This window comes from Vicugna pacos, unplaced genomic scaffold (assembly GCF_048564905.1).
Source record: "Vicugna pacos unplaced genomic scaffold, VicPac4 scaffold_20, whole genome shotgun sequence".
NCBI lineage: Eukaryota > Metazoa > Chordata > Mammalia > Artiodactyla > Camelidae > Vicugna > Vicugna pacos.
In genome coordinates, this window is record NW_027328741.1 from 32,435,626 (window position 1) to 32,460,821 (window position 25,196).

The 25,196-nt window shown below is 43.7% G+C and overlaps 1 protein-coding gene across 1 annotated transcript in view; it reads left to right on the plus strand.

The window, feature by feature from the left end:
• LOC140693658 (uncharacterized) overlaps positions 1-25,080 on the plus strand; it is a 676,856-nt gene extending 651,776 nt beyond the window's left edge. The window contains exons 18-19 of the mRNA XM_072957373.1: positions 18,203-18,275; positions 24,969-25,080. The gene's annotated coding sequence lies outside the window, so the exon portion shown is untranslated. The remainder of the gene's footprint in view (positions 1-18,202; positions 18,276-24,968) is intronic.
• The last annotated feature ends 116 nt before the right edge of the window (positions 25,081-25,196 follow it).

Here is a 25,196-nt window from a genome sequence, read left to right on the forward strand (position 1 = left end):
AATAGAAATATAAAAATTATTTAAGAAGTAACATTTAAAAAGTAAAAGAAAATGGAACAGAAAAAGAAAAGAGTATGTTCCTGTGGAGATTGTGTGCCCTCAGTAATTTTATCAAGAGGTCCTTCTTAAATATGTGTGGTTACCAAGTCTTACTTCTGTGCCTTTTGTCTGTTATCCCTTTGGTTAATGATGTGGCCATTAACCTGTTAACCAGAGCCTACCCTGGCTATTGAATGGGGACTCCTCTTTGTTTTGTGGTTGTCACAGCTCCTGCCCTTGCCTTGCTTCATGAACTCAGCTCGTTGTTTCCAGAGACCCTCTGGTCACACCCTTGGTCTGTGCTGCTCCCAGTGCCTGTAGGTAGACATGTCACATCTCCTCCCAGTGCTGCATCTTGGTGCTGCACTCCTGCATGGTAGGTGGGCAGGTTGTGCCCCTTCCCAATGCCGTGTCCAGGTGCAGCAGTCTTCCACAGTAGTTGGGTTGGTTGCTCCCCTATTCAGTGCTACTCTCCACTCCATATCTGTTCCACACTCTGTGGGTGGGCTTGAGGCAAATGGCCACACCAGCCCTAGTCCCTGCTCTTTGCCAGAACTTTGCTCCTTGTTCATTTGTCTTAGAGGTATGAGTTCGTAGAGGCACCAGGACAGAAACTTCCTATATGTCTGGGGATGTAAACAAGTCTCAGTCCCACCTATGAGTTTGCAGAACTGCCAGGTACATAGTCAGGTTTCAACCCCATGTCTGCCTGGGTGGGTATGATGGCTGTGGCTGAGCCTCATCTCTCTTATTCTGAGAAATCACCAGTTATGTTGCCGTGAGTCAGCAGAAACAAAGGACAAAACACCCCTTCCCCCAGGCAAGCCAGCAATATTGGTCTGCTTTATTTTTTTTCTTATTTTATGGGAGGCCCAGGCTGTTCTGATCTGTATACAATCCAAGCAGTTGTCCACAGCACACTGCAGTCCCCCAGGGTTACCTATGTGCAGTCAACCAGAGTCTGCCTGGATCCAGCAGCCTGTCCCTCCCCACCCCTGATTCACTTCTAGGTTTGGGAGTTGTTGACACACTTTGTGCCCATTTAACTTAATTCTGTCAGTCAAGGGTGGTTCTGTACACATCTGAGCCTCAGAGGTTCCCTGTCCATTCTGCTGACCTCTCCGTTGGAAAGAGGGAGACCCAGTCAACCAGCACTATCCCTCCTTTGCTGCTCCCTCTTCAAAGGACCAACCCCAAGCCATTTTGCATTTTCTTCCTTCTTTTTTCCTTTTCTCCTACCAGATTGGTGGCACATTTTGTCTTTTGAAGATGGCAATGTTTTATCAAAGTTCAGCAGATGTCCTGAGTGGATGGGTGTGTCTGTGAATGTCAGTCTTGGTGAATTTATTGGAGAGGATAAGATACAAGCATCCTTCTACTCCACTATCTTGGTCTTTCTTCAAGAATATACACTCTTAATAATTTTGTCATAAGGTTATTTTTAACTATGGGTGTTTGCCAAGTCTTCCTTCAACGCCTTTTACCTGTTATCCCCTTTTTTGGTGGTGTGGCTGGTGTTCTGGTGGCCTGAATCTGCCCTGGCTATTGAACAGGAGCTCCTTTTTTTCTGTGGTTGTCACACTCCTGCCCATATCCTGCTGTGAAAACTCCACTTGCTGGTTCCAGAGGCCGTCTAATCGTGCCCCTGGTCTGTGTCCCAGCATCGGTAAATGGGTGGTCTGCACCCCCCACCAGATGCCTGGTCCCAGGACCACACTTGTGCAAGGTAGTTGGCAGGTAGCTCCCCTGCCGCATTAGGTCCATGCTTTGTAGGTGGACTCAGAGGAAACAGCTGCACTAGCCCTCACCCCTGCTCTGTTCCAGAACACTGCTTCTTGTGCATTTGTCTTAGAAGAGCCAACTCAGAGAGGCATCGGTGTGTAATGGTCCCTTCTTCTTGGGACTGTAAACAAATCTCATTCCCACCTATGAGGTTGTGGAGCCCCTAGGTAGGGATTTGGGTTTTGACCCCTCCTCTACCTGGGAACCATGCACCAGAAAATATGGTGGCTATGGCTGAGCCTTGACTCTCTTCTCCCAAGAAGTCTCCAATAATGGCACTGTGGGTCTGCGGACACAAAGGCTATGGCTCCCCTTCCCCCCAGGGCACACCAGCAGTGTTTTCTGCCTTTTTTATTTTGTATTTTATGGGGGACCCAGGCTGTTCTGTATACTCTCCCAGCCATGGCACACAGAACATTGCAGTCCCCCAAGGTTTCCTCTGTAGAGTCAGCCCGAGTCCTCTGCTCAACTCAGGCAGCCTGTCCCATCCCACACCTGCTGGTTCGCGTCTAGGGCTGGGGATCGTTGGGACCCTTTGTGCCCAATTACCTTAGTTCTGTCAGTCAAAGTCTATTCTATACAGATCTGAGCCTCTGAGGTTCCATCTCCATCCTGCTGACCTGGCCATTGGAGTTGGGGAGACCCAGTGTATTAATGCTATTCCTTCTTTGCTGCTCCCTCCCCATTGGAATGGTCCAGAACTATTTTCCTTTTTCTTCTTTTCTACTGTTCTCCCACCAGATTTGTGGAAAATTTTATCTTTTGAAGAAGCCAATATTCTGTCAAAGTTCAGCAGGTGTTCTGGGTGGTGGGTGTGTCTGTGGATGTCACTCTTGGTGAATTTGTGGGAGAGGGTGAGCTCTGAGCATCTTTTTACTCCACCATCTTTCCTCCTCCTTCACTCTTTTTCTTTTGATTGGAACATTTAGTCCATTGACATTTATAGTAGTTATTTTATAGATGTGGGTTTATTGCCATTTTGAAATTTGTTTTCCAGTTGATTTTGGTAATTATTTGATCTTTCTTTTAATTATTTTTATTTTTGTGGTTTGATAAATTCCTTTTCTATTAGCTTGGTTTCTTTTTGGGTTTTATGACTCTATTATATACTTCTGATTTGTGGTTATATTGTCATTCAAGTATGGTAACCACTTACTTCATCTGTTTGGTTTTAGTTGATAGTCATGTGGGCTCAAGTGCATCCTAAAAAGAAAGAAGACAAAGAGAAAAAAGAAAAAAAAAAGAGAAAAAAATATATTCTCTTGCTCTCCTCTTCCACCTTTCATGATTTTGCTATTCTCCCTTTCTTGTTTGCTTCCTTGTTTTCTTTATTGACTTACTGACTTATTTATATCCTCATGTTTTCCCTTGCAACTCACTGTATTTATCGCATTTCCAATTATGGTTTCTTAATTTCCATAGCTTCCTGTTTATTTTTTATTTAGATTAGAACTTTCAAATTTTTTTAGCATAGATTTAGTACTGCTGAATTCTTTTAGTTTTTGCTTGTCTGTGAAATTCTTTCTCTCTTTCTGTTCTAAAGGATAGTCTTTCTAGATAGAATATCCTAGTTTGCAGCCTTTTCTTATCCAGGACTTTGTATATATCTTGCCACTCCCTTCTGGCCAGAAGATTTTAGGTAGTGAAATCTGCTGAATGCTTATGGGACTCCCTTGTAACAAACACTTTGTTTTTCTCTCACTGCCTTTAGAATATTTTATTTAACTTTAACCATTTTAACTATAATATGTCTTGGTGTAGGTCTGTTTGGTTTCTCCTTGTTTGGGACCCTCTTTGCCTCCTGTACTTGGATAATTCTTTCCTTCTTAATGTTTGGAAAGTTTTCAGTCATAATTTCTTTAACTATCTTTTCAATCCCCCTTTCTCTTTCTTCTCCTTCTGGGACTCATCATTATGCATAGGCTGGCACACTTTATATTATCTTGCTTTAATTGGTTTTTATTGACTTTTCTGTCTGCTGTTCTTTTTGGGTTATTTCTTTTATCTTGTCTCCTAAGCCATTTATTCATTCCTCTGCATTATCTAGTCTTCTTTTGATTGCCTGTAGTTGAATTTTCTATTTTTAACTAGCTCTACTTTATAGTTTAAATTTTCTTTTTAAAGTTTTCTGTCTCTATTGATAGTCTCTTTTAGTTCTTTCAGTGAGTTGATCATTCACTTTTTGAAGTCTAGTAGACTATCAAAGTCTATTTTACTGATTGTTCTTTCAGGGGATTTCTCTTGTTCTTTTAATTGAAAGTGGTTCCTTGGCTTCTTTATTTTACTTATATTTCTCTGGCTCTATGTATTTCTTTTAGACCCGTTTCTGAGCTGTGATATGTAGTAGGCAGGGTTGGAGCAATTCAGTTGTGAAGAAAAATAGGCAGAAGATGTTCACTGGGGAGTTCTCTCTGTGGTGTTGCCTGTCACTTTTTATGCAGACTTACAAAGTACTATTTGTTGATGTTGGCTTTATCCCTGCCTTAGCTATGGGAATGTCAGCCACCTACTCTGGTGCCCCTCAGGTACTGAGCCCCAGGAAACATCAGTGCAGATCCAGCAGTGTCAGTCCCTTGGACCTGCCTTAGCAAGTGTGCAGTCACACACATGAATTTGTGGTCCACTACAGGTTCAGCTCAAACCCCAATCCCGCACCCACATATGGAACCATACACCACCCTGTTTTAAATACCCTCACTGGCCACCCTTCTTGAGTCAGAACTCCACTCACCGCCTGTAAGTCTCAGAGGTGTGGATCCACAAAGTGACCAGATACAGCAAATACACCCTCTCTGCCTGGGGCTGTAAACAAATCTCATTCCTGCCTGTGAAGTTGCAATGGCACAGGGTATGGAGTCAACATTCAGCTCTGCCTGTGTGCAGCAGTGTTGGCTAACACCAAGCCCCATTTCTCTTCTCATGAGAACACACCAACAGTGGAGCCAAGTGGAGAAAGTGACTTTGGCACAGCTGTGTTTCATTCCTCCCCCATTATACCAACATTGGTGCTTTTTTATGAGAGTTTCAGTCTGTTCTGTTCCACACACACACACACACACAGCCAGAGCTCACACTGCCCTCTAGTTTCCTGAGGCTGCCTCTCTGCAGTGTGACCCAGCACTCTGCCTGGGCTCTTCACTGACTCCAGTAGCCAGTTCTGGCTCATCCCTGCTAGCTCATGTCTAGGGCTGGTCATCACAGGGACCTCTGTGTCAGTTTTCCCCAGTTCTGCCTGCCATGCAGTTGCCACTGTCTCCTCCAAACCTTTGAAGCTCTGCTTCTTTCCTAGCTGATCTCCCAGCTAGAGAGGTTGTGTCCCAGTGTGAGGGTGCCTTTCTTCCTATGCTACTCTTTCCCTGCAGGATCAGTTCTGCACTGAATTTTTCTTTTCTCTTTTTATTCCTTACCAAATTTTGTGAGAATCTTCCTGTATTTCAAAATAAGAGACACTCTACCAGAGTTCAGGAGGTTTCTGTGCAATTCAATATTTTTGTAGATGTAATTCTTTGAGTATTTGTGGGAGAGGTCAAGCTGTGAGTCTGTCTACTCTGCCATTTTGGCTCCTTCAAATTTTAAAATAGGGCTAGGTCTTTCTTAATTACTCTCAACAAGCTGTTGTAGTTTTCAGCGTACATGTCTTGTAATTTTTCCTTGCCTCTATTGGATGCTGATTCAGAACATACACAACCTTCTGGAGAAACCTGTCCCACCCTGCCATTTACTGCCAACTAGCTGGCCTGTGTCTGAGTCACCAAAAGGTTTTGTTCTTTATCTGATTCTTAATTCTTTAGAATTTATCATTTTACTCTCATAAATGCTGATTGTACTTGTAACAAATATTTTAAAATAAAAATAATAAATTTTATTCTATAGATGAAATATGAATGAATCTCAAGTAACATATGCTTTTAATACCTTAGAATTAGTAAAGCAATATAGATACATTATAAACGCTTGAAATGTTGCCTAAAGGAAAAGTGCAGAGATTTGCAAATCCCACTCCCAGAAGTGACAGTCATTAATGGTTTGGTGAACATCTCTCAGTCTCTATCTCTCTCATTCTCTCTGCTTCTGTCTCTCACACACCACAAGATTCATTTACATCTATGATGATTTGACACATATGTGGTCATAGAGATGGCAACTTGGATGTAGATGATGGATTAACAGGCATCCAAACTGAGGGCTTCCTTGACATCAGGTAAAGACCTAGCACTCATTTTTCCAGCTGCACAACAATCATTCCTCCATGTGAACCAGAACTGATGAATCCCACCCCCTCTCCATGAACATTAGTGTTGCTTCCATTTCCCTAGTAGTTTAAACAGGACTGTGATGAACATCCTTGAAAAGACATCTTTGAAAAATTGTGCAAGAATTTTAGTATGATCAACACTAAGCATTAGCACTGCTCGGAAAGTGGTGCACTTGTGGAACTGTGATACATCCTGCATACTGTTCTCCCAGAGAGGAGAGTCTGCTCACTCTTCACTCCAGGGGATCTACTGTGGCCTCTGCCTCCTCATGTTGTCACTAGAGCTGGTTGTCACCAGGCTAAAGGCCTGCCAGTGTGATGTTGACCAATGCTGTCTCAGAAGTGTGAACATCTTCGTGAATTCTCACTTGAGAGGTCGAGCATCTCTAATATACACTGGCCACCTGCATTGCCTCTTGTTGGAATTGCATGTGTTTGTTCTGTTTCTGTTTAGAACACAGTGTTTCAAGATATTTTTGGACCACAGGGATGTGAAACCTTTCTCTGACTTTAGGTTATGAAAAATGATTTTTCCATGTTGTGGTTTGTCTTTCATGGATTTTGATTATTATTATTTTTTTTTATTTTGTTAGGTTATGTTTTGCCACAGGAAGAGCTAAGCATCTCCCTCCTGGCTCTGGGTTCACACATAGAATAGCAGTGCCTATCTTGAGATTATGCACATAGTTACTAAAAATATTCATCTTGTACATCTCATCTTTAATCCACCTGGATTTCCCTTTGAAATAACCAAAATGCTACTTCAAGTAAAAAAAAAAACACCAATCCCTTGTTAAAATATGAGAGCAGACACAAACAGCCACCTTTTGTATGATTTCATTGATAGGGAACATCCAGTGTAGGGAAAGACACACAGAGAGAAAGAGGATTAGGGCTTGTCAGGGGTTGGGGGAGGGAGAAAAGAGAATGTGTGCTTTGGATATGGGGTTTTATTTTGAGGAAAGAAATAGTCTGAAACTAGACAGTGACGATGGTTACACAGCATTGTGAATGCACTTAATGCTCCTGAATTGCACAATTTAAAATGGAAAAACATCTAAATTTTATTATGGTAAACTTAAAACATAAAAATAGATGGTACTCTAAATGACATGAAAGAAAACAAGGAAATGACGGAAAAAACAAACAAAAATAATGCCAGAAGAAGGGAAGTAAAGTTCAGGTCTGGGAGTGGGTTGATTCTTAGAATTAGATGACAGTGTTTGTGGTTGCAGAGACATCTCAGCCCGTAGGGGTGGTGATGCCTGAATTGGCTCTGGGTCTCATAGAAATATGTGTGTAGGTGCAGGGGGAGCTACAAAATCAGGCTCAGGGTCTCCCTGCAGGACTGGTAATGTAACCTGGCTCTAGATCTCCTGTAGGGCTAGTCTTACAGTCTGCAGAGCTGGTGGGATGTGACACGGTTCTGTGTGATTTGCAGGTTCAGGCTCGGGTTCCCCAGCAGAGTAGTTAGAATGGGACCCAGTCCTGGGTCTCCTGCAGGAGCCAGCTCAGGATCTCATGCAAGACCAGGCTCAGGGTATCCTTGTAAGGCTTGTGGAATGAGACCCCATCATTTTTCTCCTGCAGCAGCAGATTCAGGGTGTCCCTGCAAGGTTTTGCAATTTCACCCTTCTCTATAACTCCTGCAGGAGCAGGCTTGGACTGTCCCTGCTGGGTTGTTGGAATATGACCCATCTCTGATTCTCTTTCAGAAGCAGGCTCAGGGTCCCCCTACAGGGCTAGTCGATTTTGTTCCTGTCTTAGGTCCTTTGCAGGTGTAGGACTGGGGTCTCCCTTCAGGGCTGGTGAAATGTGACTCAGCTGTTGGTCTCTTGCAGAAACAGGCAGAGTTTCTCCCTGCAAGCCTTGTGGAATGAGACCCAGTGCTGGGTCTCCTACAGGAGCATGCTCGGGGTCTACATGCAGGGCTAGTGGAATTGGACCTGGCTAATGATGTCCCTGCAGTGCTGCTGGAATTGTTCCAATTCTTGGGTGTCTTGAAGGTGTAGGCTCTAAGTCTCCCTGCATTGCTAGTGAAATGTGACCCAGTTGTGGTTCTCCTGAAGGGACAGACTCAGGGTTTCCCTTCAGGGCTGGTGGATGGGACATAGTCCTGGGTCTCCTGGAGGAGCAGGCTCATGTTGCAACATGACCAATCTCAGGTTCTCCTGCAGGAGTAGGCTCGGGGCCTTCCTGCAGGGCTTGTGGAATTGGACATGGCTCATGGTCTCCCTGCAGTGCCATTGGAATTGGTCCAATTCTTGGGTCTTTTGAAGGTGTAGATTGCAGGCTGATAAATTACCTGAAGGGCTGGTGGAATGTGACATGGCTCTTAGTCTCATGCTAGAGCTGATTCAGGGCCTTTCCACAGGGTTGGTAGAATTGGTCCCAGGCCTGGGTCTCCTGCATGTGCAGGCCCTGGTATTCCTGTAGGGCTTGTGGAATGTGACTGGGTTTCTGTTTCCTGCAGGGGCAGGCTCAGAGTCTCCTTGCAGTGTTGCTGGAATGGCACATGGTTCTGAGTTTCCTGCAACAGCAGGCTTATGTTCTTCTTGCATGGCTACTTGAATATGACTCAGACCTTGGTCACTTGCAGGAGCAGGCTAGTTTTCTCACTGCTGGGATGGTGGAATCAGACCCTGTCCTGAGTCTTCTGCAGAAGCAGCTCCAGGTCTTCCTGCAGGGCTGTTGGAACATGACCCATCACTGGTTCTGCTTCAGGAGTAGACACAGAGTCTCCTTGCAAGGATAGTGTAATTGGACCCAGCTCAGGGGTCACTACAGGGCTGATGAAATGTGTCCTGGCTCTGTGGTTCCTGCAAGTATAGATTCTGTGTCTCCCTTCAGGGTTGGTTTAGTGGGACCCATTCCTGGGTCTCCTGTAGTAGTAGGCTCAGAGTCTCCCTGCAGGGCTGGTGGAATGGGCCCCTTCTCTAGGTCACCTGCCAGAACAGATTTGGACTCTGCCTTCAGGCTGGTGGAATTGGGCCTGTTCTTGCATCTCCTGCAGGAGCAGGCCTTGGGTCTTCCTGGAAGAATACTGTAATATGACCCATCTCTGGTTCTCTTGCAGGAGAAGCTCATGGTCTCCCTAGAAGGTTAGCAGAATTAGTCCCATTCCTTGGTCCAAGGCTCAGGGTATCCCTGCAAGGTTGGTGGAATGGGACCTAGTCCTGTGTCTCCTGCAGTAGCAGGTTCTGTTCTCTTTGCAGGGCTGGTGGAATGTGACTCCACCCTGTGGTTCTTTTGCAGATGCAAGCTCAGGGACCCCACCAGAACTGATGGCTCTTAGTCTCCTATGGGAGCAGGTGAGGGATTCCCTGGAGAGCTGTTGGAATTGGTCCCAGTCCTGGGTCTCTTACAATTGCAGGCTTAGTGTCTCCCTGCAGGGTTTGTGGAATATGACTTGGCTGTTGGTATGCTGCAGGAGCAAGCTCAGTGTTTCCATGCAGGGTTGGTGGAATGGGATCTAGTTCTGGCTCTCCTGCAGGAGGAGGCTGGGGTTCTCCCTGGAGAGGCTGATGGAATTGGACTGGGATGTCTGTCTCCTGCAAAAGCAAGCCTATGGATTACCTGCAGAGCTGGTAGAATGTCACACAACTCTTGTTCTTCTGCAGGAGCTGGCTCATATTCTCTGTGAATGGCTTGGTCTCCCCCAGGAGCAGGTTTGTAGTCTCACTACAGGGCTGGTGTTATGTGACCCACACTGTGTTTTCTACAGATGCAGTCTTAGTGTTTGACTACAGGTTTGGTGGAATGGGACGAAGTTCTGGGTTTCCTGGAGTAGCAGGCCCACGGTCTCACTTCTGGGGTATTGGAATGTGACCCAGTCATGTGTTTCCTGCCGAAGTGGCCTCAGGATATCCCTGCAGGGCTGTTGGAATTGTACCTCACTGTGTATCAACTGCAGGATCAGGTTTGTGCTCTCCCAGTAAGGCTGGCGTATTTGGACCTATTCCTGGGTCTCCTGCAGAAGCAGGCTTTCAGTCTTCCTGCAGGGCTTCTGGAATATGACATATCTCTAATTTTCCTGCAGGATCAGGCTTGTGGGTCACCCAGCAAGGCTAGTGGAATTGGACCCACTTCAAGGTCTTAGTGCATGATTGATGGAATGGGACCCAGTCCTGGGTCTCCTGCAGGAATTGGCTCAGAGTCTTCCTGCAGGACTGGTGAAATTGGACCAATTCCTGAGTCTCCTGCAGGAGGAGGCCCTGCATCTTCCTGGAGGGATGGTGGACTATGACAGAGATCTGTTTCTCCTGCAGGAACAGGCTCAAGGTCTCCCTACAAGGCTAGTGTAATTGGACACATTCCTGGATCCATTGCAAGTGAAGGCATGATGGTCTTCCTACACAGCTGGTGGAATGTGATTCGGCTCTGAGTTTCCTGCAGGAGTAGGCTTAGGGCCTCCTTGAAAGATTGGTGAAATGGGACACAGTGCTGTGTCTCCTGCAGTAGCAGGCTCAGGTTCTCCCTACAGTATTGGTAAAATTGGACCTGGCTCTAATTCTCCTGCAGTAGCAGACTGAGGGTATACCTGCATGGCTGGTTGAGTGTGAAGGAACAGCAAGTCTTAATACACTGGCCCACTCCTGGGAAAAGGATAAACAGGGCTTGGTGCATGGTCTCTTGTATTGTCTGAAAAAGCCCCTTGAGATGTGTTGATTCTGATGACCTCTTCCAAGAACTTGAACACTTTTAGAATCTCTGCCAACTCATCTTGTTTAGATTGAAGGAATCTGCCTTTCATCAGTTCTTGGAATAGAGATCAACACAAAACGAAAGAGGGAAGAAAAAATTACCAATCTATCTGTTGAGAAATCAGCTGAAGACATTAAAAAGTTCTCTTGCAATGCACTTGTTTCTATTTTGGTACATTTAGAATCATTTCCTTATTATCAATTTTTGCCATTTAAATTAGAATATATATTGTTGTAGGCCTACTGGGGTTCATTATGCTTGGACGCTCTGTGCTTGCTGTGTTGAGATAGCCGGTTCTATATTTGGTTTAAGAAAATTTCAGTCTGATTTCTTCAAACATCTTTTCAAACCATTTGTCTTTATTCTTTTCCATGTGGGATCCCTATGAGTCATACACTGGTATGTTTTCTCTTATCCCAGGTTTCAGTTGCATTGCTTGCATTGGTTTTCACTAGCTTTTCTATGTCGTGTTCTGACTGAGTAATTGCGGTTATCCTGTTTTCTAAGTCATTTATTTGTTCCTGTGCATTATCTAGTCCGATTTGGACTGTCTTTAGCTTAGCTATTCTCACCATTGAGTTTTCTGATTATATTTGGCTCATCTAAAGTGTTTCTCTTTCCATTTATTCTAGCCTGCATTTGTATTCATAGACTCAAGATTTCCTTCAGTGTTTTTATGTCCTCCCTTTTCAAGTCATGTTCTAGTAAATTTTGGGGGTCTAATACATTGGATGTTCTTTCAGGAGACTCCTGTCTTTTGAAAATTTGGAATAGTTCTTTTAACTTTATTATATCTCTCTATCGCTATGGGTTAAGGATTATCAGTTATCTATTATAGACTTGAACGGCTTTTGTAAGTGAAATCATTTCTGTGCAAATTTAGTTTTAATGCTGTGAGGATTGTTTTTGGTATGTAATGATGCCATGCATTCCTTCTGTGTCTGTTGCCTGTTATATCTATGATTGCTACTGCGGTTTTTGTTGTGGTGAATATAACCTATTCTAGTAAAGTTAGCAGAGTGTCATTTTGGTTAAATGTTTATCATAGCTCTGACAGTGCTGGGACTACTAATTTTTGCTGGAATAGAGGTTTCCAAATGGTTTCTGGGCTGCAGGCTGGATATGTGGAGAGGGAATTTTTCCAATACACACTCATGAAAGTGCATTCGTCCTTACTGTTGCTACGGAAAAGTCAAAATTTTATAATGGGTTCCCTCAGGTTCTCTGCAAACAAAAACAAAAGTGGAAACAAATCTAATGATGTTACACATTAGATCCTGCTGAAACAATCCTGCAGTGCCACAATTGGGTCCTTAGTGTAGTACTGGGTCAGCACCACAACTATAGTTGCATTAGCATGTGGTAGGCAAGGTTGATGGAAAGGCTTCAAATTCTCCTATTTTTCAGCAGATCTCTGCTCCAAGAACTCTTGTCAATAAGGCATGGGAACTCAAAGGCAAGCATGGAGCATTTCAAAAACCTCTGCTTTGGACAATAAGAAATTTCAATCCTGCCTAAGAAAGTTGCAGATCTTTTGGCTATAGAATCTTATTTCAACACTAAATTGCCCTGGATTCTAGAAACCAGATAAAGATGGCACTGATTGAGACCATTTCTCCTTTATGGAGAAAATGAGCAATTATACTGTGGATGTGAAAATGCTGTGACTAAGGCCCTGGGTTACTAAGCTAATCCACAACACATATGCCAGCAGATTTAATATTAAGAGAGGACCCAGGCAGATCTGTTCTCTAGATAGTACAAACCACAGCCCAAAACAATCTCTAAACCCCTGGGAATAAATTTGTGACATCAGCCACACCCCTAACACAGATTCCACAGGCACTCCTAGCTCAAAACTGGCAGATGCAGTCTTGGTCTGGGAATCAATTGCAGAGAAATTTTGTGATTATTGCTTTCAGTTATGTCAATCAAACGTCCACTATGCACTCTTTTAACCCTCAGCACATCGTCTTCCATCTTAAATGACCTGTCCACTTTAGAGTGTGCATCCCAGTAAAACACAGTTTCCCCTTTACTGCTCCTTCCCCCAAGGTCAGGTCCTGCACTGATTTCCATTCTCTACTTTGCCTTCTACTCTTTCCAGGTTATGTGAGAACTTTTGAAGTACGAGATGTTTGGCCATTATTCAGCAGGGATCCTGAGCCAAGGGCCGGGAGAGTGGATGTTTATCTTGCTGTATACATGGGAGAGAGTGAGCGAAGTTTGCACTGGTACTCTGCCAGTTTGTCATGGATAAATTAACACAATTTAGACATAACTCACAGACACTTGATCCTTGTTTAGCTATTTTTCTCTATATCAATGGTGGAAGGATGTGTTCGAAGATTCCAAGTCTGACAATGTGTACATACCTCCATTGCAGACTTTCAAATAGTTAACAGAATTGAATTACATACTATGGGAAGTGTATCAAAATAAAGATAGTTTTAGAAATATACTAAATCTAACTGCAAGACAGAGTTGCCATATTTAGGTATCAGCTTGAAATACCCAAATAAGAAAAATACACAGAAAATATAAATTAGCAGCCAAAAGTCATGAAGGAGGCAGGTCAACACTTTTCTCTTGGTGCTTCCAACACTAAGAAAAACAGTGAAATAATTCTTAGAATCAATAACAACCACAACCATGGGTTTCCATTGTTCATGTGGTGCCCTTTCCTAATAATGGCACATACTGGTCAATGTTGGCGATTCAAGGGGCAACATTGCTATTTAGGAAAGCACAAATAAACCCAAACAATTTATTTTTATATAGGCTTGGTTTCAATAGCACTTAGAGACATTATAGATATGAGAACACTGCTGCAGTTTTGCTAGGCTATTGAGAATCATGTGCTCTTCTATGAAAGATGAGAATGTTTAATCGTCCAATTATGTTGAGAAACACAATTAAACCTGACAAATATGGCAACCACATTATATCCTACACCCGATACTTGACTGAAGGGAAAAGATGGTCCACAAAAAATGTGTCACTACATATCTATGCCAACAATTACACTTCATTTCAATAACAGAATTATAATAGTTACAAATACTGTTTTGAAAAACTGAGGATAAATAAATATTCAAATTCAGGCAAAGAATCCACTCACTTACAAAACACCCTTCACACCAAAGTAGATATAACTCCAGCATGATCTGAATCTGGGGGAAGGTCATCATTTCACAGTGTGAGCTAAGAATTCAAACCAACCTATTTTAGTCTAGAGTAGTTGACCACGGAGGAGTTCACTGTTGTGCACAGAATTTGAAGGTGGAGGAACTCTGATTCTAGGAGGGTCTTCCTGTGCTCCTACTGGCTTCAATGCAGTTCAAGGGCTGATTCTCTGAAATGGATAACTGAGTGAAGGGGAAGGAAAAGCAAGTGCTTGAGAGCAAGGGCCAAACCTGGGAAAAGGCTTACCAGGGCTTGGTGCTTGGTCGTCTGAGTGGTATGTAAATGCCCCGAGGGAAGTTTGGAATTTCAAGACATCTTCCAAGAACATGAGAACTTCTATCATTTCTAGCTTCTCTTCTGTTTTGGATGGAAGAAATCTTGGACCCGTACTTGGAGCAGAGAATTCAGTACCTTCCTCAAGTGCACGTTCACATTCAACATGTTACTGACAGTATCAACGAGGCTTAATATGTCCATGAACGTCTTCCAAGCTTGGTATTCTCTACAGCTGTCTCCATGCCAGTATTATTCATTGTAACAGAACAACTCTCATCAATGAGTTCGCATCTCTCCTCAATCCGTGCAGCTAGCTTTTCTGCCAGATTCTCTTCGAGTCTCCTATAAAGTCAAATTCAAAAGGATTGGGCAATTCTGAAAGTACATCGGAGATTCACCAGTGAGCTGATGACAGGCATTTCTTCCACTGTCTGCTCTTTAAGGTTCTGGAAACTGACCCGTGAACACGGGCCATTGGGCAGCAGCAGTATCTCGAACTGACACAGCTGCCCGGACCAAAGACATAAGCCAAGCTCCACAGAGGGCGGCAGCCCCTCCATCACACTGATCCACCCACATAACTCTGCCCGGTTACCTAGGATCCACCAGCCACAACAAGCCTCGCGGTACACACCAACATTCCACCTGGAATCCAACCGGTAACTGCCATCCCCAATGGCTGCTGCATCTTGTCAGTGTTGGGGGAGGGGCTGCATCCGACGAGAGGTTCCTAAGGTAAATGTGATTCTACCCACTAGCGTCCCATGGGCCTTTGTTCTTCCCTCTTTCCTTTTGTTCAGATCTGTATGCACAGTACCAACGGAGGGAAGCGTGTCCATTTTCAGTTGATGCATTCACACGTCTTTAAACTTTCTAACAGTTCACAGTACACAGAGACCCATTAAAGGAAACTTATGTTCCTGTAATATCCATACACCCGGAATACATATCCGTCTGTTGATTTCTGCTGAAATACCCGCACTCTCAAGACATGGATCCATTGGTTCCATGGGGGCTGAAATCCTAGAAATGAAACCAACCCCAATGTGAACTTTGCTGTCTGCCTCTTTTGCTCTTAATACACTTTTGCAGAGCTACTTGTCTTTGTTTTAGGCTTATGCCATTTCTTCTCTACGTAGGGTAGAATATGGCATACATTCAAACTGTTGGAAGGCATCCAAGTTTATATCACGAACTATGAATCCATTTAATTCCAAATAGGCATTTGGATTAGGTCACGATATGCTCTTATGAATCAATATTTATGAATATTAATGCACGCATCTGTTTTCTGAATACAAGTGTGTTGAGTACATGCAAGCTATGATATTGGGTCAATGAGTGCTGAAAAATTCTTGACATCACATTGAGTACTTTGTTGAGAATATTCATGGTTCCATTGTTTTATGTCAGCCAACCGTGCCCTTTAGATTCTTGTTTGTTTCTTTGATTGTTTGTTTGTTTGCTTCTTGTTTGTTTTGCAAACACATCAGGCCATGCATTTCTCCGTTCACTTAAGAGAGTCATATAAGCAGATTCACTTAAGTTAGTGCTTAAAATCACCTATGATTTCCTGCTTCCCTCTCCAATCTATAGGGTTTTGATGTCATCTTGCATTCTTCTTGTTAATTCTTTGCAACTCATGCTCTTCTTGCATTTCCAATAATAGTTTTCTTCTTTCCATTTCATCTTGCTGCTTTTCTAATCAGTGAAGACTTCTCAATCATTATTTTAGGATAAGTTTCGAACTGCTGAATTCTTTTAAGATTTGCCGGTCTGTGGAATTCTCTAGCTCTGCCTTTATTAGAAGTGGTGGTCATGTGGCATAGGCTACCCTAGATGGCAGCATTTTCCTTTTCAGGATATGGTCTAAATCCTGACACTCCTACCTGTCCTGAAATATTACTGTCGAGATATAAGCTGAAAGCGCTCTGGAGTTTCCATTGTGACTATGTAGCTTTCCTCAAAGTGCATTTTTTTCATTTTTTTCCTCCAGGTGCATTTTATATCACATGGATGCTCATGAACTATGTTGATTAGAATCATCTGGCTGCTGGTAGGTCTATTGGGATTCAAATTCCATTGGATGCTGTGTACTTCCTGAATTCTTATACATGATTCTTTCATGGTTTTCAGGAAGGTTCAGTATAATTTATCTACAGATATCTTTTAAGAATTTTTTTTTTAATCTCTTGCTTTTCCATCTGGGACTCTTATGAATCCTAGTTTTCATGCCTTGTCATAACCCAGGATTCAACAGCAAAGTTTTCATTGATTTGAACTTGCTTTTCTATGTCTCCTTCTGACCGAGGGATTTCTGTTCCCTGTTTTCACAGTCATTCACGCATCCATCTGCATTATCTAGTCTGCTTAGGAGTGAATTTTAGTCCTGATATTATCCCATCCATTGAGTTATCTGATATTATTTAGCTCGTCTTTAGACTTTCTCTTCCCCTTTTCTGGTATTCTGCCTTTAGTGATTCTGAGACACTGTTGTGCTTCAGTGTTTCCCTCATATCCGTTTTCAATACAAGCTCTGGTAGAATTTTGTAGTCTAGTTGTTTGAAAGCTTATCTTTTGGGCCTTCAATCTCTTTGGAATTGAAAATTGTAATTCCTGTTTCTTTTACTGTACTTCTTCATATCTACTGGTCAGGTAATATCAGGTATCTAATGTAGACTTCTAGGGATTTGTTAAGTGAAAATTTTAGACACTTCGTTCCATGCAATTCCATGGGATTTCTGTGAGGACAATTTCTCCTAGACATTGATGCCATGTCCTGTTCCTGTGTGTGTTTTCTGGTATATCTCCAATTGCTGGTGTTGACTTTGTTGTGATGAACACCCCATACTAATTCAATTAATATAACCTAATTTTATTACGCTTATCTCATAATTCTGAAAGTGCACAGGACACATCCTCTTGTGGAAATGAAGCTTCTAAAGTTTCTCAGCTCTGCATTCAGCTTTATGTCATTTTGCTGTGCTTCCAAAACAGCAAACTGACACTGCGCTTATGCTTCTTAGTGCCATGGGAAGGTCCCAATGTAAAAAGTCCTTCCCAGAATATCTCTGTCGACACAAGAAATATTGGAAGCTTATCTACGGATGTCATTAATCAGGAACTGCTGGAATGGTCCCGAAAATCAACTTTGGTGTCCTCGGTGCTGTAAAGTGTCAGTGGCATGCAAATATAGCAGCTGATTTTGGGAGATAATGGTGAAGGTAATGCTTCATCTATTAACGCTGTGGACTTATACAACTCTTCCTTGCCCTCTCATCCTTGTGGCACGGGTGCACTAAGGCAATGACACAGCTGTTGCGCATCCTGTGCCTCAAAACAATCCATAATCCCAGCCCAGGTTATGAAAGTAGCAGATCCTAAGGCTTTACATTCTGATTTCAACCCCAAGGCCCCCTGGATCCCTCAGACCAGATGCATGATATCTCTGATTCAGCCCCACACGTGCTCTATTGGCAACATGCCAAATTGGTCCCTGGTCCTGCAGATGCACTGGGTGTGGCCATGGGACCTATCGATACTCTCAACCACTTTCGCCAGTTTGGTTGCTTTATCATTGGGGTCACAGGTCGGTTTGCTCTCTTGATAGGACCCACCACATCCCACAACGCACTCCAGATCCCTGAGATTCAGCGTGTGCCATCATCCGTAGCCGTATCCCTCACTGACCGCTGCCTCTGCTGCCTCAAATTTGGCAGCTCGGATCTTGGTCTCAGAATCAACTGTGGGGATATTTTGCGCTGGTTTCTTTGAGTTCTGTCAGCCAAGCATCTGCTGTGCACTCTTCTAACACTCAGCGCATCACCTTCAATCCCATGTCTCCTGTCTGCTTGAGAGTGTGTGTCCAAGTTAAACAGAGTTTCACCTTAGCTGCTCCATCACCAGGGGTCAGACCCTGCACTGGCTTCCATTCCTTGATTTGTCGTCTCCTGCCTCCAGGTGTTCTGAGGCCTCATCCTGTCTTTGGAAATAACAGACCTCTCTTCGGCAAGTGTCCTGTGCCAAGGGCTGGGTGAGTGGATGTTTCCATTGCTGTGTACATGGCAGAAAGTGAGCGCAGGTTGCCCTGCTTCTCTGCCAACTGGGCATCGATGAATCAACACTTTCCAGATACATTTCACAGAAATGTGATTTTTGTTAAGCTCTTGGTGTCTATACAGCCGTGGCGGGAGGGATTGTCCGAAGACTCCAGTTTTGACATTGTGTTGATATCCCATTTGCAGTCTTTAAATAGTTTAATAGAATTGATTTACATCTTTTGGGATTTATACGAAAATGAAGTGAGTTTTTGAAACATACTAAATCGACCTAGAAGCCAGACATGTCAATTTTGGTAACATTTTGTCAGCTCTAAGGAAAACATAGACAGATAGAATGCAAACTAGCAGTTCAAACTGTTAAAGGACTCATGTCAGCTCTTTACTGTTGAAGCCTCCGAAACCAACAGGAACCATGAAATACCTATTGGAAACATGAAATAACCACCAACCTTGGATTCACTTGTGCATGTGGTGCCCTTTACTTCCAATGACATCTACTGGCCAATGTTGGCATTTCAAGGGGTAACATCCATCTCTAGGAAAATACAAGAGAAAACAAACCAAATATATACATTTAGGTTTGAATCCAATATAACCTAGAGGCATTAGAGCTATGAGAACCTGCTGCACCTATGCTAGGCTATTGAGAACCAGGTGTTCTTCTATCAGTGATGAGAAAGCTTAATCATCCGATCATGTTGGGTAAAGCAATTTAACGCAACCAAGTATACAACCCCATGATATAGTGCCCCCGGGGGCTTGAATCAAGTGAAAGATGGTCCACATAAGCTGTGTCTTTAAAGTCATTGGCGACTTTTACGGTTCAGTTCACTATCTGACTTATACTATTTACCTATACTGTCTTGAAAAACTGAGGCCTAATACACATACAAGTTCAGTCAATGATTCCCCTCACTTAATACACTCCCTTCACCCCAGAGAAGACATAAACCCAGCATTTGCTGAATCTAGCGGAAGGCCATCGTTTCTTTGTGTGAGCTAAGTATTCAATTCCTATCTATTTCAGTCGAGACTCTTTGACCTTTAGGAGTTCACTGTTGTTCACAGAGTGTGAAGCTGGAGGAACTCTGATCCTAGGAGGGGCTTGCTCTTCTCGTACTGGCTTCATTGCAGCTCAGGTACTGATCCTTCCAAGTGGATGCCTGAGTGGAGGGGAGGGAAGAGCAAGTGCTTGATAGCTAGGCCCAAACCTGGGAAAAAGGCTTACCTGGGCTTGGTGCATTTTGGTCTGAGTGGCTTGGAAATGCCCCTTGGGACGTGTGGATACTCACGACCTCTTCCAAGAACATGAGCGTTTTGATCATCTCTGCCATCTCTTCTCTTTCAGACGTCAGGGATCTTGGACCCGTACTTGGAACAGAGAATCGAGGAACTTCCTCAAGTCCACGTTGGCACTCCGTATGTTTCTGCCAGTATCAGCGAGGTTCAATATGTCTCATGAATGTCTTGCGAGCCTGGTATCCTCTACAGCTGTCTCCAGGCCAGTATTCTCCATTGTAGCAGAACGTCTCTCATCAATGTGTTCGCATCTCTCCTCAATCCGTGCAGCCAGCTTTTCGGCCAGCTTCTCTTGGTGTCTCCCATAAAGTCGACTCCATCGGGACTGAGCAAGTCTGAAAGAACCTCGCAGCCTCACCAGTAAGCTGATAAGAGGCAGATCTTCCACTGTCTGCCTTTTCAGGTTCTGGAAACTGACCCGTGAACTCAGGTCTTTGGGCAGCAGCAGTATCTCGAAGTTACACAGTTTCCTGGACCAAAGACCTAAGCCAAGCCCCACAGAGGGCGGCAGCACCCCAATCACACTGATCCACCCACAGATCTCTGCACGGTTACCTAGGATCCACAAGCCACAACAAGCCTCGCGGTACACACCAACATTCCACCTGGATTCCAACCGGTAACGGCCATCCCCAATGGCTGCTGCATCTTGTCAGTGTTGGGGGAGGGGCTGCATCCGACCAGAGGTTCCTAAGGTAAATGTGATTCTTCCCACTATAGTCCCATGGGCCTTTGTTCTTCCCTCTTTCCTTTTGTTCAGATCTGTATGCACAGTGCCAAAAGAAGGAAGCGTGTCCATTTTCAGTTGATGGTTTCACACGTCATTAAACTTTCTAACAGTTCACAGTACACAGAGACCCACTAAAGGAAACATATGTTCCTGTAATATGCGTATACCCGGAATACATATCCGTCTGTTGATTTCTGTTGAAAAACCCGCACTCTCAGGACATGAATCCATTGGTTCCATGGGGCTGAGATTCCTAGAAATGAAACCAACCGCAATGTGCATTTTACTGTCCGTCTCTTTTGCACTTAGATCACTTTTGCAGAGCTACTTGTCTTTGTTATAGGCTTATGCCATTTCTTCTCCACGTAGGGTACAATATGTCATTCATTCATTCTGTTGGAAGACTTGCAAGTCTATATCAAGGACTAGGAATCCACTGGACTCCAAATCGGCATTTGGGTTAGGTCATGCTATGATCTTTTGAGTCAATACTTATGAATATAAATTCACGCCTCTGATTTCCGAATACAATGTGCTGAGTACATGCAAGCTGCGAAATTGGGTCGATGCCTGCTGAATGATCCTTGACATCACCTTGAGTATTTTCTTTTGAATAATCATGGTTCCCTTGGTATATGTCAGCCAACCGTACCCTTTTGGTGCTAGTTTGTTTGTTGGATTCTTTGTTGGTCTGCTTCTCGTTTGTTTGGCAAACACGTCAGGTCATGCATCTCTCCGTTCGCTTCAAACAGAGAGTCATATAAGCTGATTCACATAAGATAGTGCTTCCAATCACCTATGATTTCCTGCTTCCCTCCCCCATCTTTAGGGTTTTGATGTCCTCCTTGCCTTGTTCTTGTTTCTTCTTTGCCACTCATTCTCCTCTTGCATTTCCAATAATGGTTTTCTTCTTTCCATTTCATCTTGCTGCTTTACTATTCAGGGGAGAATTCTCATCCTGCCTTTTAGGATAAGAATCGAACTGCTGAATTATTTTCTTTTTTCTCGAACTGATGAATTCTTTTAAGATTTGCCGGTCTGTGGAATTCACTAGTTCTGCCGTTATTAGAAACAGAGGTCATGTGGCATAGGCTTCCCTAGATGGCAGCATTTGGCCATTCAGGATATTGTCTATTTCCTGGCACTCCTCCCTGTCCTGCACGATTGCTGCCGAGATATCAGCTGGAACCCCTCTGGAGGTTCTCTTGTGACTATGTTGCTTTCCTCCAGGCGCATTTTAAGTCACTGGGATGCTCATGAACTTTGTTGATTTGAATCAAACAGCTGCTGCTAGGTCTATTGGGATTCCACCTCCTTTGGACGCTGTGTACTTCCTGAATTCGCATAGATGATTCTTTCTTGGCTTTCAGCATGTTTCAGACTGATTTTTCTGCAGATAACTTTTCAGACATTTTTTGTTTCTTTATCTCTTTCTTTTCCATCTGGGACTCTTATGAATCCTAGTCTTTCATGCCTTGTCTTACCCCAGGATTCAACAGCAATGTTTTCTTTCTTTTGCACTTGCTTTCCTATGTCTGCTTCTGACCGATGCATTATGTTCCCCTGTCTTCACAGTCATTCACGGGTCCCTCTGCATTATCTAGTCTGCTTAGGACTGAAGTTTAGCCCTGATATTATCACATACATTGAGTTTTCTGATATTATTTGGCTCATCGTTCGACTTTCTCTTCCCCTTTTCTGGTGTTCTGCCTTTTGTGATTCTGAGACACTGTTTTTCTTCACTGTTTCCCTCACCTCCGTTTTCAATACTTGCTCTGGATAGCGTTTTGCAGTCTAGTTGTTTGAAAGCTTATCTTTTGGGCCTTCAATCTCTTTGGAACTGAAAATGGTACATCCTATTTTTTTACTGTACTTCTTCATATCTCCTGGTCAGGTAATATCAGGTATCTAATGTAAATTTCTAGGCTTTGTTAAGTTAAAATTTTAGACCGTTGTCTCTACGCAATTCCATGGGATTTCTGTGAGGACAAATTCTCCTAGACATTGATGCCATGTCCTGTTCCTGTGTGTGTTGTCTGGTATATCTCCAATTGCTGGTGTTGCCTTAGTTGTGATGAACACACCGTAGTATTTCGATTAGCATAACCTCATTTTGATTTCGCATATCTCGCAGGGGGAAAGTGCACAGGACACTTCCTCTTGTGGAAATGAGGCTTCTAAAGTTTCCCAGCTGTGCATTCTTCTCTATGTCAATTTGGAGTGTTTCCAAAACAGCAAACTGAGAGTGCGCTTGTGCTTTGTAGTGCCACGGGAATTTCCCAATGAAACCAGTTCTTCCCAAAACTTCTGTGTCTACAGAAACAGCAGTGGAAGCATATCTATGGATGTCACACATCAGGGACTGCTGGAATGATCCCGCAGACCGAAATTGGTGTCCTCGGTGCCGTAACCTGCCAGTGCCATCCAAAATGTAGCATCCACTTTTGGTAGATAATGCTGAAGGATATGCTCCCACTTCTCATGCTGTGGACTAGGACCACTTTTCTTTGTCTTCTCATCCTTGTGACATGGGTGCACGAAGGCAACCACAGAGTTCTTGTGCATCATGTGCCTCAAAACAATCCATAATCCCAGCCCAGGTTATGAAAGTAGCAGATCCTAAGGCTTTATATTCTGATTTCATCCCCAAGGCCCCCTGGATCCCTCAGACCAGATGCATGATATCTCTGATTCAGCCCCACACGTGCTCTATTGGCAACATGCCATTATAGCTGGTCCTGCAGATGCACTGGGTGTGGCCATGGGACATGTCGATAATCTCAAAAGCATTCGCCAGTATGGCTGCTTTATGACTGGGGTCACAGGTCGGTTTGCTCCCTTGATAGGACCCACCTCATCCCACAACGCACTCCAGATCCCTGAGACTCAACATGTGCCATCATCCGTAGCCCTATCCCTCACTGAACGCTGCCTCTGCTGCCTCAAATTTGGCAGCTCGGATCTTGGTCTCAGAATCAACTGTGGGGATATTTTGCGCTGGTTTCTTTGAGTTCTGTCAGCCAAGCATCTGCTGTGCACTCTTCTAACACTCAGCGCATCACCTTCAATCCCATGTCTCCTGTCTGCTTGAGAGTGTGCGTCCAAGATAAACAGAGTTTCACCATTGCTGCTCTATCACCGGGGGTCAGACCCTGCACTGGCTTCCATTTCCTGATTTGCCTTCTACTGCTTCCAGGTGTTCTGAGGCCTCATTCTGACTTTGGAATTACAGACCTCTCTTCGGCAAGTGTCCTGTGCCAAGGGCTGGGTGAGTGGATGTTTCCATTGCTGTGTACATGGGAGCGAGTGAGCGCAGGTTGCCCTGCTTCTCTGCCAACTGGACATCGATGAATCAACACTTTCCAGATACATTTCACAGAAATGTGATTTTAGTTAAGCTCTTGGTTTCTATACAGCCGTGACGGGAGGGATTGTCCGAAGACTCCAGGTTTGACATTTTGTTGATATCCCATTTGCAGGCTTTAAAAAGTTTAATAGAATTGATTTACATGTTTTGGGATTTATACGAAAATGAAGTGAGTTTTTGAAACATACTAAATCGACCTAGAAGCCAGACATGTCTATTTTGGTAACATTTTGTCAGCTCTAAGGAAAACATAGACAGATAGAATGCAAACTAGCAGTCCAAACTGTTAAAGGGCTCATGTCAGCTCTTTACTTTTGAAGCCTCCGAAACCAACAGGAACCATGAAATACCTATTGGAAACATGAAATAACCCCCAACCTTGGATTCACTTGTGCATGTGGTGCCCTTTACTCCCAAAGACACCTACTGGCCAATGTTGGCATTTCAAGGGCTAACATCCCTCTCTAGGAAAATACAAGAGAAAACAAACCAAATATATTCATTTTGGTTTCAATCCAAAATCACCTAGAGGCATTATAGCTATGAGAACCCTGTTGTACCTATGCTAGGCTATTGAGAACCAGGTGTTCTTCTATCAGTGATGAGAACGCTTAATCATCCGATCATGTTGGATAAAGCAATTTAAGGCAACCAAGTCTACAACCCCATGATATAGTGCCCCCGGGGGCTTGAATCAAGTGAAAGATGGTCCACATAATCTGTGTCTTTAATGTCATTGGCGACTTTTACGGTTCAGTTCACTATCTGACTTATACTATTTACCTATACTGTCTTGAAAAACTGAGGCCTAATACACATACAAGTTCAGTCAAATTTTCCCCACACTCCCTTCACCCCAGAGAAGACATAAACCCAGCATTTGCTGAATCTAGCGGAAGGCCATCGTTTCTTTGTGTGAGCTAAGTATTCAATTCCTATCTATTTCAGTCGAGACTCTTTGACCTTTAGGAGTTCACTGTTGTTCACAGAGTGTGAAGCTGGAGGAACTCTGATCCTAGGAGGGGCTTGCTCTTCTCGTACTGGCTTCATTGCAGCTCAGGTACTGATCCTTCCAAATGGATGCCTGAGTGGAGGGGAGGGAAGGGCAAGTGCTTGATAGCTAGGCCCAAACCTGGGAAAAAGGCTTACCTGGGCTTGGTGCATTTAGGTCTGAGTGGCTTGGAAATGCCCCTTGGGACGTGTGGATTCTCACGACCTCTTCCAAGAACATGAGCGTTTTGATCATCTCTGCCATCTCTTCTCTTTTAGACGTCAGGGATCTTGGACCCGTACTTGGAGCATAGAATCGAGGAACTTCCTCAAGTCCACGTTGGCACTCCGTATGTTTCTGCCAGTATCAGCGAGGTTCAATATGTCTCATGAATGTCTTGCGAGCCTGGCATCCTCTACAGCTGTCTCCAGGCCAGTGTTCTCCATTGTAGCAGAACGTCTCTCATCAATGTGTTCGCATCTCTCCTCAATCCGTGCAGCCAGCTT